Source organism: Sinocyclocheilus rhinocerous, unplaced genomic scaffold (genome assembly GCF_001515625.1).
Source record: "Sinocyclocheilus rhinocerous isolate Xijiao unplaced genomic scaffold, SAMN03320098_v1.1 scaffold711, whole genome shotgun sequence".
NCBI classification, from domain to species: Eukaryota; Metazoa; Chordata; class Actinopteri; order Cypriniformes; family Cyprinidae; genus Sinocyclocheilus; species Sinocyclocheilus rhinocerous.
Window position 1 is genome coordinate 813,818 of NW_015641018.1, and position 11,219 is coordinate 825,036.

An 11,219-nucleotide genomic window follows, 5' to 3' on the forward strand; every position below is an offset into this window, starting at 1 on the left:
AAAAAACTACTAAGACTTAGGCCATTCTACCAAAGTCTGCAATTATCAGAGAATTGACCGAAAGGACCGCTACAGCACTGCCAAGAACTGCAAAGCTCTGAAATGGGACAGACTCTCTAGACATCAATGATTTCTTATTGAGTGTTGAACAGATTCTGGCTCTTTTTTTCTGTGAAAGGCCAACTCTAACAGAGTTTTCTCGTAGTTATGTAACAACTGAGGTTTTGCAGGATGTTATGAAACCAAAATTGAGCTATTCGGCACAGCAGACCCAGATAACATTATCTGTAAAATCAAGCACAGTCGTACAGTATCACATTCTGCTTTTTGCATGCATATGTTCATAACTATGCTGAAGCTGTTGTGACTGTTTGTGTATGATGCTCACTGTCCCTCAGGCTACATTTAAGGGGATATACACAAACAATTAAAATTACGTATAATTTGTATGTGTGTGTGTGTGTACTTACCTAGTGTGAACCCAAACAGGACAAAATGTCCTGTTGCGGTTGTTTAGTATAAGGTGATTTACATGGAAGACAAAGCTTTTATATGATCACTTTCTGCCTTATCAAGTCGTGTCTGGCTTGGATGTGGTGTATAGGAAGCATCGCGCCCATTCAAACTGCAACAGAAAACCCTCAGCTCAACAAACCATTCAGTCTGAGCTACTGTATTTCACACACACAATCACAAATCCCATGTGTAACTCATGGTGTTTAGAAGAATATTCAAACCCACATAAACACACGCTCTCATCTCTGAGCTAACTGAATCTGTCACAGGAGCAGCTCTAACAGACCGCTGTTGTTGCCTGTTCTCCTCTATTAGCGGCCCTAGAACACAACGTTCCAGTGAGAGCACACTTTTCCTGGCTGTCTCATTTAGTCTATAATTACTGATAATGTTCTCAGAGGCAGCTCCATTTTATGACGCACACTGGTGGCAGGGCTAAACAAATTAAAGAGAGAGAGAGAGGGGAAAAAAAGAGAGCGGTATAAATCAACATGCAGGAGACAAACAGCAGCGATGAGAGCCGTATCTGCTCCAGGGGGCTACGGCTCACTGTCCAGCTGTGTCACATTGGGCACCTCTGGTGTTGGTTAAATAGCCTCTATGGCTCTGACCTGCTACCACAAAGGTACACTATCCAGAATTGCCACAAGACTGATTGCTAAACCATTTCTCCCACCCCTCTCATTCAGTGAGTTATGAGAGCTAAGATTAGTTTGAAAAGCACAGTTAAAGGAATAGTTCAGCCAAAAATGAAAATTTGCAAACAATTAAGTCACCCTCAGGTCATCCAAGATGTAGATGAGTTTGTTTCTTCATTGGAACAGATTTGGAGAAGTTCATTATTACATCACTTGCTCACCTCTGCAGTGAATGGGTGCCGTCAGAATGAGAGTCCAAACAGCTGATAAAAAACATCACAATAATCCACAAGTAATCTTCTCATATTAAAATCCACCCACTGTTTTGCTTATAACAGTTTGGGCTGTAGAGGGTGCTTGATCTGTACACATTTCTCTCCTGGTTGAGGATAGCCAACTTTTTCACTGGGGAAATCAACATTATTAATAGAGACTTTATTTTAGCTGAAAGTTTAATAATGGATGTGTTTATTGAAAACAATCAGCTTTTCACTTCATAAGACCTTAATTGATGGATTATTGTATCAGCTGTTTGGACTCATTCTGACGGCACCCATTCACTGCAGAGGATCCATTGGTGAGCAAATGATGTATTTGTATATGATGTATATGATCCTGTCTTGTTGGACCTTCATTATATTATATTATATTATATTATATTATATTATATTGTATTGTATATTGTCTTTATAGTTTTCCATTTAATACCTTTCAAATAAAATCAAGTCCCATGGTATGTTTTCTTGGTGAATTTTCCTGTTTCACTCTTAAATTAATCAGATTTCCAAAGTAAAATGGGTTGCAAATGGTATTTCCTGACTTTAACACCATTCTTCCCTTCTCACTGGTTAAGCCATCGAAGCAATAACCTATTCAGTTTTAAAGAATCTCCTGCAGCAGAAGGTTTACTCACACAGACTGAGCTTCTTGCTGTGAGTGTGTTAGTGTAGGGAAATAATCAATGAGTTAAAATGCAAAACCATGCTGAACATATGGTCGGCCAAACATCCATAATGACATGCTGCCAAACCAATCATTCCCACTCAGTGCCGTGTGTTTGTGTGTATATGCGTATGCGTGTTGGTTTGAAACTCATTCTTTGAGCTGAGGTCTCGTGAGACTTGAATCTAGTTGCTCTCATAAATAGGAATATTTCAAGAACATACTGTTTAGTACATGCTGCCTTTCACTGAATAAGATGAGACCTTGAATCAAAACAGTACAGTTGTGGGTGCCAAGTTGGAAAGATACAAACATGTTGTGGTATGCCTAACCATTGAGCCAAGGATAAAAAGTACTGTAACTGAAGATTGCAGTCAAAAGTGACCTCGACCTGAAGGGCTTGAGATGTTCAGACAGGATGAGCAATCCCATTATTGGCAAAGAGTTTTTATCAAGTGGTTGTATTCTTAACAGAGCTACAGGGGTACAAATTATCCACAGCTTTCAGTCGTGATAACACATGAAGACTTTGTACCAAATTAACCAAGATTTTCATTGTTACCAACAGTTGTATGAACCACAGAAAATTGTTAATCATCTTGAGTTTATATCTAAAGTATTATTCAAATGGTTATGGTTTTGTAGGATCACATCTGTAAAAGAAATTTGCTTTGCTCCTCTAAGAAATTTAATTGAATGAAAAGTAATTTACCCCACAACCTAGTGTTTGGCAAAAAGTAGGTGATTCCACTGGGAATTTTCTTCTGGGTGGTGGAAAAACACACACACAAAAAACATTAAATTTCCAATTCGAAAAGCAGTAAAATCACAGACACTTTCTGAAATGGCATTACGTCCTCCTGTAAGACATTTAGTGGCTGAATAAGGGCTGACTTACATTCTGTGGATTCTGGAGACAGGCCAAACTTTGAAAAGTGAGGAAGGGTTTTGAAAAGCAGCTCAACGTGGAAGCTGTAGGAAGATTGTCTCACGATTCAAATAAAAGAACCACTGACCATATTGACAAAGGCATTTTCTGGTCTTTACAACAATAGAAAACAAACATCTAAACATTGGCAGACAGCAGCCAACTGACATGTTCAAGGCCCAGAAAGGTAATAAGGGCATCAATAAAATAGTCCATGTAACATCTTAATTTGTGTCCCGAAGATGAACGAAGGCCTTACGCGTTTGGAACAACATGAGGGTGAGTAATTAATGACAGAAATTTTATTTTGGGTGAACTATATCTGTAAGATATTAAAACTTGTTTTATGAAAAATTATCAAAACAGTAAGCAAGCTGATGATTAAAACGATGAAAAAATACAGTATCTACCAATGGTATAGGAAAAATTAACTTTGTACTGGAAAACGAGTCAAAAATACTTTTTGCAGTGTAAGCTTAGCAAACTGTTTTAAGTATTTCTGACTTTCCTCATTCAAGCAGACCGGAGCTGTATTTTCATAACTGGAAATAGCTGCCTTGGGGTGATCCCAAAATGGCCGCCGTGCACAGACTCTTTAAAAAGCTCTTTGATTAAACACAGATTTCATGATTCAGTACATGCTGGGGAACAGTGTTCATTTTGTTGACGAATAATTTTCGTCATAATTTTAGTCAACGGCATTTTTTTCACTGGCGACAACGAGACAATAACGAACTAAAACTCTTTTTGAATGACAAAAACTATGACGTAAATCTATTGACATTTTCGTCAACGAATAAAAACGAGACGAAAATGTTAGGGAGGGACGATTTGGGAAGAGATCTCGGTTTTAAAGGGATAGCAGCCTAATTTAGTTGCTATTGGTTTTATTTAATTTTAACATAAAGGCATGTTGGGTGTCACTGCAGTTAAATCGTTGTCTATCATGATAAAACCTTAATATCAAACCTATATATTGAGTTTGGAAATATTAGAGAAATGCTTAATAAATGCACTGTAAATAAACCCATTCGATTTTAGCCGACTAAATTTACTGTAGATTTAGTCGACTAAAATCTTATGATATTTAGTCGACTAAAACTAGACTAAAACTAAAAATAATTCAGATGACTAAAATATGACTAAAACTAAATGGCATTTTAGTCAAAAGACTATGACTAAAACTAAATCAAAATTTGCTGTCAAAATGAACACTGCTGGGGAATCTCTCCGGACCCCTGGATTAAGGGTGTTGGTCCTGGGGTTAAGACTTTGGTTCTCAGCCAAAGCCCTGGGGCTGTCGTGTTAATCTCCATGTCGGTCCTCATTAGCATTAATGAATGGAGAAACACTTGTCATGAAAGCACAACACAACGGGGTGTGTAATGCCACCGACAGCCAATGAGAGCTGTGCTAGCGATTAAAACCTAAAAGCGACTGTATGAACACACTGAGTACCATTTTCACGTCCTTGCGGTTGAACAGTTCATTCATTTTGATACGTTTTTGAACTTTCCCAATGAAATACGAGCTGCTAGTTTGAAATGCAATAACATTTGATCAAAATAAAACAGCTTTTGATTACATATGCACTTGGCTTGAGATCATTTAGAAGTTGCACATGAAACAAAACTGTTTAAATATGAATGAAGCTCATTTGACTCTGTCAGCTGTGTAAACACACAATACATGTCTCTAATATGAAGCTAGTTTTTATTCAATGTAGCTTTAAATCACTGGGCTGATGTTTCCTTTGGATTTCACTGGCTAATGGCTTATATATCATGCAGTGGTTTGGGCAGCATGCATGTTTCCTTTACAGGAGTCAAATGGATAGGCGGGGAAACCTTGCAGTACAAAATGCGGTCAACCTCTTCCTTTAGCTGTGTCCAAAACCTCAGAAATGTTCAGCCATAAACACACACACACACACACACACACACATTGAAAGCAGACATCATTGTTGTTACGAGCACCACAATGTGCATGTTCCACCCACCAATTTGATGTTTTGTAGTAGGTTGATCACGGCCTTTCTTATGCGAGAGGAAGAAATTGTCCCCGCTCTGCACAAACACATCCAAACACAGGAGCTGCATTGTGAGAGCTGCTTGTTATTTTGCCTGTTGTATAGAAGATCTGCCAGGTTAGCCGCAGAAAGTCATCTGGCTGACTTCCCAGAATCCATTGCACTTACTGACATGCTGAGATATAAAAAGTGCTATGCCCTAGACCTAGATTGCATCTCCACTATACACACTTTTGCATTATAAAGTTTTTGTCTGTGTTGAGATGCTTTTCTGCTGAGCAGCTGGTGTTTGTACCGACATCAGCGGAATCTCTGCGGTCTCTGGTGTCCTCATGTATTGCTTACTGTGAAATATATAGAAGGTAAAATGAAATTTATTCGTTCTAATTTAGGCAACATGGCGGATGTCATGCTGCTATAGATCATATTTAGTGTGCAGGACTTTAAACAGGTATGTTTGCAGTAGACGCTTTGATACAATGCATGTGATTTTTTTAACTTCATGCTAATTTTATCACTGAAATATACTTTGGTTTGAATGAATATCTAAAGAAGACACAAAGGCATTTTTTCTATTTTGATGAGAAAGACTTATGCTACTGCATGCCACTGTTTAGTATCTCTATCTGCTTATTATTCATGTTTTCATATTTAATTCAGGGATAATAAGTTCTGTTTGCCTGTCCTCTCTGTGCAGTTGTTTTGCTTTATTAATATGCTCTCTCCACCTCACCAGCTCTCCTGTAAATGAGAAGGACGGGATCGAGGGTGCACTAACAAAATCGGTGCTGAACTCCGAATCAACTGGTTCAAGCCTGATTCATGAAAAGAAATATGCTAATTACACAGAACATCAGGAATGCATCCAACAAAATTTGTACTAAACTCAGTTAGCTAATTAGATTCATTGTTTCATTCACAAATCGAGTTAAACTCACTACATGAATGATCCGTTCACAGTGAAAACATACTCAAAAACCTTTGATGAACTCAGTTAAAGACTCATTCATAAAATAAACTGATTTGTTCAAGAATTGAAGTTCAACGGACTTGATATGATTGTAGCTGCGGATTCAGTCTGCATCCTTCAGTCAGTGAGCTGAACTCTGATTCCTGAATGAATCAGCCTCAGAAACAGCATGAAAACAGAATGAAAGCACAGAAAAGCATCATATGTGTCCAAAATCAATTTAATGTTAATCAAACTACGAACTGAAAGATTCATTTTTGAATCAGATTTGTTTCAAAACACTGAATGAATTATCTATTCACACCTAGTCTGTTGCAACCAGATCATTCAGTCACTGATTCAACAAATCAGTGCTTTTTATAATTTAATCAATTGCCCAATTTACAAAAAGGAAATATGTATATACTTCATGTTTCACTATGGCTTAACCATGGTATTTGTAGTAAAACTGTGGTTATACAAATTGTAACCAATACGCCAAAAAAAAAAAACATGGTTACTACAATAAAAACATTGTTAATTTTTGTAAGGGCAATGTACTGAAAAATATCTGTGCTGAATTTACAAATTGGACTTAACGATTCATTTGTGAATTGTGTTTGTGCTGAAAATAACGCCAGTGACAAATGTGGGTTTTTTTGGTGTTCAGTGTTGCTAAAGCATACTCATTTTATATTCACAGTGTTCATGTGGTTCAAATCAGTCCGTTGTAGTTTTTGTCTCCTTAGTTCAAACTAAATCTAAGCCACTGCGACTCAAGCATTGTTTACTTCTCTCAAAGCCCACATCAACATATTTGAAAAATCTCCAAAGCAGCTTTACTGTGGTTTAGATTGGCTGACGGGAATTAGAAGTGATGTCAACAATAGTGTGTTCTAAATTTCCAGTGTAACCCGACCTCTCTAAAAGCGCAGAGGCAGTGAGCTGTGCTGTTATGGCCCTTAGCACCCTGTGGTGGGTTATTTATAGCTGACATTGCCAGCCAGCACCGGGTGTAATGTAAGGACACATCCACGGAGCAGAGGGCTGATTAAATGTCTGAGTAATTGACAGTAGCCCTGGAGGAAGTGAGGGAAGAGTTAGAGAGAGAGGGAGTGAGACCGAGAGAGGCAGAGAATAACTCATTTGGTTTCTACTACAGCTCTCCTTTGTCTGTCCCCAGAGATGAACAACTCTTCATGCTGAACTGCGCCCAGATGCCATCAGTTCGATTGGACAAATACTGAGGGTTGGATGGGTAGTAAAGTCTCAAACATTCATGACAGGTCTTCAAGGATCTGTCCTGACTCGATGGATCAATATTTTTGATGTAAACCAAACTCTCAGCAGCCTGTGTGCTAAGAATATTAAACCTCAAGAACAATTCTGGTGAGATATTTATAGTTTTAATAATGCTCTTGTGTCCTAACAGCAATGAGCTGATTGCGTAACAGTAATTAGCAGACAGACTTAAGCAGCAGTGACAGAAGACTTACGCCGACCTCAGAATAGACAGACACCCCTTTTCCACCGGCGCAAAGATATTTTGAAACCATTCACCAAAGACAAGACTCTTCTGGGTTGGAAAAATCACATGTGGCCACTTAAACTTGCTGGTCTTGAATCAGTAATGTTAGAGTACTGGGTAGTAGGGTAATGTCGGTAACGCTTTAGATTACAACCTGCAAAGAACTATGTAACTATACAGAATTTACGGTGTACGTTTCTGTAATTATAGTGTACTTATAAAGAACATACGTGTAGGTATAAGGGAACAATGTGTTACGTTTGGGTAATAAGGGGTAACAACCAGATATGCAACCTGCAAAGAACTGCGTAAGTAAACTGAATTTACAGCGTAACTTTTTTGTAATTATAGTGTACCTATTCAGTACCTCCATAGGTATAAGGGAATAATATGCGAAGTTTGGGGAATAAAGGGGTAACAACCTGTAAAATTACAAATCATTTATACTGTAAGTATTTTGAAACTAAGAGGTGCTTATTCTAATATTACGTGGTATGTATGGCCTAAACAACAATCTTATGTTTGGGAATGATTTAGAAAGACGATATATACTTTTTATAATTTTATATTGGTATTTTATTATAGGCGTATAGGTATTTTTTAACCATGGGGTACACATTCTATTATAAAAGGACGGACATGATGGAGAATACTGAACGATTGTTTGTACATTAGGTCATACATACATACATTATATATCAGGTAATGTATCAATAAACATGGTGGACTGTTTTATTTAATTCAAATATTGTTTGCAATTTACTATAGGCCTACTGCTGGGTTAAATTAACCAAAAAATGGGTTTTAAAATTAAAATCATACACAATATGACAAAAATAAAATTTATTACACCAGTTCAGGAAAAAAAGCAAAGCAACTCCATACTTATACAGATTATACAGTTAAAGGATTTTACTGTCTTTGATTTACCGTTTTGTTCCACGTCCTCAAGAGATTATTACTCCTTTATTCTCCAAACTTCGCATATTGTTACCTTATACCTACACGGAGGTACTGAATAGGTACACTGTAATTACAAAATAGTTACGCTGTAAATTCTGTTTACTTACGCAGTACATTGTGGGTTGTAATCTAAAGCATTACCGTAATGTCTTATCCAAGTATAGTTTTCAAAACAAAATTAAATTCAAGTGATCAGCAGAGTTTTTTACTGAACTATGTGGAGCCACAAAACACAAAGCATATTCAGCTGAAGGACATCATTTATAAAGATGCATGTAGAATTATCATAAATGTGAAAGTACAGTATTAGTTTTAGTTGAGTAGTCAGTTAGTTGACTTTTACTAGCACTAGTTGTGTGTGCATTAACTATAGGGCATGTAACTGTAGGCCCATGTGCTACTAGGGTGCTAAAACGAAAGCAAGGGCACCCTTATTTGACGCTGTAATAATAGCATATTGGTGAAACAGATTTGGCAAACCATCAGTGCTTATTTGTTCATTGATTATGACATAACTTGATGATTTAAAGGGATCCCAGCAGGCATAGGACGTCAATATAACGTCAGGTTGACATTGGACATGGCATCAGACAGATGTTGCATTTTGGTTGAGAATGAAAATCGGGTTGACGTCAGTATTTGGCATCAATTTGACATTGACTTAACACTGGATTTTGGTTACACAACTTAAAAACAACAAATATCAACGTCAGCTGACGTCGGTATTGGACATCAATACTCACCCTCATGTCTTTCCAAACCCATAAGACCTTTGTTTATCTTCGGAACACAAATTAAGATATTTTTGATGAAATCCAAGAGCTTTTGACCCTGCATAGACAGCAACACAACTGACACATTCAAGACCCAGAAAGGTAGTAAGGATATCATTAAAGGGGTCATGAACTGCCTCTGTTTTTTATTTTGTACTATTCTCTGAGGTCCACTTATAGGGCCCTATCATACACCAGCGCAATGCGGCGCAAGGCGTGACGCAAATGTTTTTTACTAGTTTCAGCCCGACACAGTTATCATTTTCACATCCTGCGCCACGCTGTTTAAATAGCAAATGCATTTGCACCCATTTGTGCAGGAGGGCGTGCTGGTCAAAAAAACCCCATCATAAATTACAAATAATAGGCTATTTTCTGTCCTGTTTTGACCCCCCTCATCTGAATGCTCTGTTGAATAGGCTTTGCGCATCGTACACTCGGAAGTAAATGCCCACTGCTATGATTGGCTAACACTTGTGTATGTTTGACAGCCTACATCCTTCACAGATGGACGCTGAAGTTAAAAATGCATAAATACTCAGCACATATCAAACGATTTGTAATAACAGACAAAGCAGTAGTGATCACGTAATAAACAGTTACTCACACTTGTGTGTTGCGACATGACTGTCAGATCCAATATAGCTGGCACAGCATCGTCTTTTAGTTTCAATCTTTCTGAAAATCCTGCATCAAATTGTGCCTTGTTTGTAAACGAATCTGCGGTAAAATGAAATGAACAAAGGGCTGCTTACTGACGCAGTCTGGAACCTCATTAAAAATGAAGTTCATCAAACAAAGTTTATAATTTTGTTTCTGCATAGACATGGGTTTGCCGCTCTCCTCATTTACCGACTACATGCACGAATTGGTGGGCGGGGCTAAACAGGCAGCGCTGTAGAAGCAAGCGTTGATCTTCTTCTGGCTGTGTTTAGCCACACTATTACGTCATAAAGTTGCACATTCCACAAGCTGTTGTTTTGGAAGATTGGCTTCAATATAAGTAGTTTTTAGACTAATGAGAAAGTTTTGAGCTCTGAAACTTACAGAATTACCTCTTATATGTCAAAAGATCAAGGGAATTTTGATGTCTCAGTTCATGACCCCTTTAAAACAGTCCATGTGACATCAGTGGTTCAACCTTAATTTTATGAAGCTATGAGAATACTTTTTGTGTGCAAAGAAAATAAAAACAATGACTTCATTCAACAATTTCTTGACACGTCTTCAACGTGCGATCACAAGAGTACCACGATACATTTTTTTGTAACAAAAACCTTAAATACTCTAGTAACAGCAGAAATTATTAGTTGTGCAACCCCTGTTTATGCCATTATAAATCCTGGTTTGTTCCTTACTTTTGACGTAGAATAAAATGGAATGGGATTTAGGATCAAATCCGACGGTACGTGTGTTTTATAAATGAGGTCACTTGTATCTTTTTTTTGTTGTTGTTGTTAGGATTTAAATTTTTTTATTATTATCATTATTTTGTGTGTGTTGCACAGCTTTTTCTGTTTTTATTATTATATATTTTTAATTATTTTGAGTTCCAGTAAAATGTAAAAAAAAAAAAGCTTTCATGCAAGTGTTGTAATGCAGACTATACTGGTTAAGTTCAATTAGCAGTGCCAAAACAGATTTGATTCTCAGCAAACAAACCACTAAAATGTGTGCCGTTAATATAAATCATTTTGCATAAATACATCTAGAAATTGCATTAAATGTAAGTGCATTACTGCCACTTTAACCTGCTACCATTCTCTTAAAGGGGTCATATGATGCGATTTCAAGTTTTCCTTTCTCTTTGGAGTGTTACAAGCTGATTGTGCATAGATAAGATCCCTGAAGTTGCAAAGACTAAAGTCTCAAAACCAAAGAGATATTCTTTATCAAAGTTAAGACTCTGCCACGCCCCCCTAAAACGGCTCATTCTAACACGCCCCCACATAT

At 37.4% G+C, this 11,219-nt stretch overlaps 1 long non-coding RNA gene across 2 annotated transcripts in view; it reads left to right on the plus strand.

Annotated features, from left to right (window-relative positions):
* The window catches only part of LOC107753788 (uncharacterized), a 63,776-nt gene that overhangs the window by 46,741 nt on the left and 5,816 nt on the right, over positions 1 to 11,219 (plus strand). The window contains exon 4 of one of the 2 annotated variants that reach the window (XR_001641505.1): positions 7,186 to 7,251. The exons of the other annotated variant lie outside the window; for it this stretch is intronic. This is a non-coding gene — a long non-coding RNA (uncharacterized LOC107753788). Of the gene's footprint in view, positions 1 to 7,185; positions 7,252 to 11,219 lie in introns of those variants that run through there. 2 annotated transcript variants of the gene reach the window in all.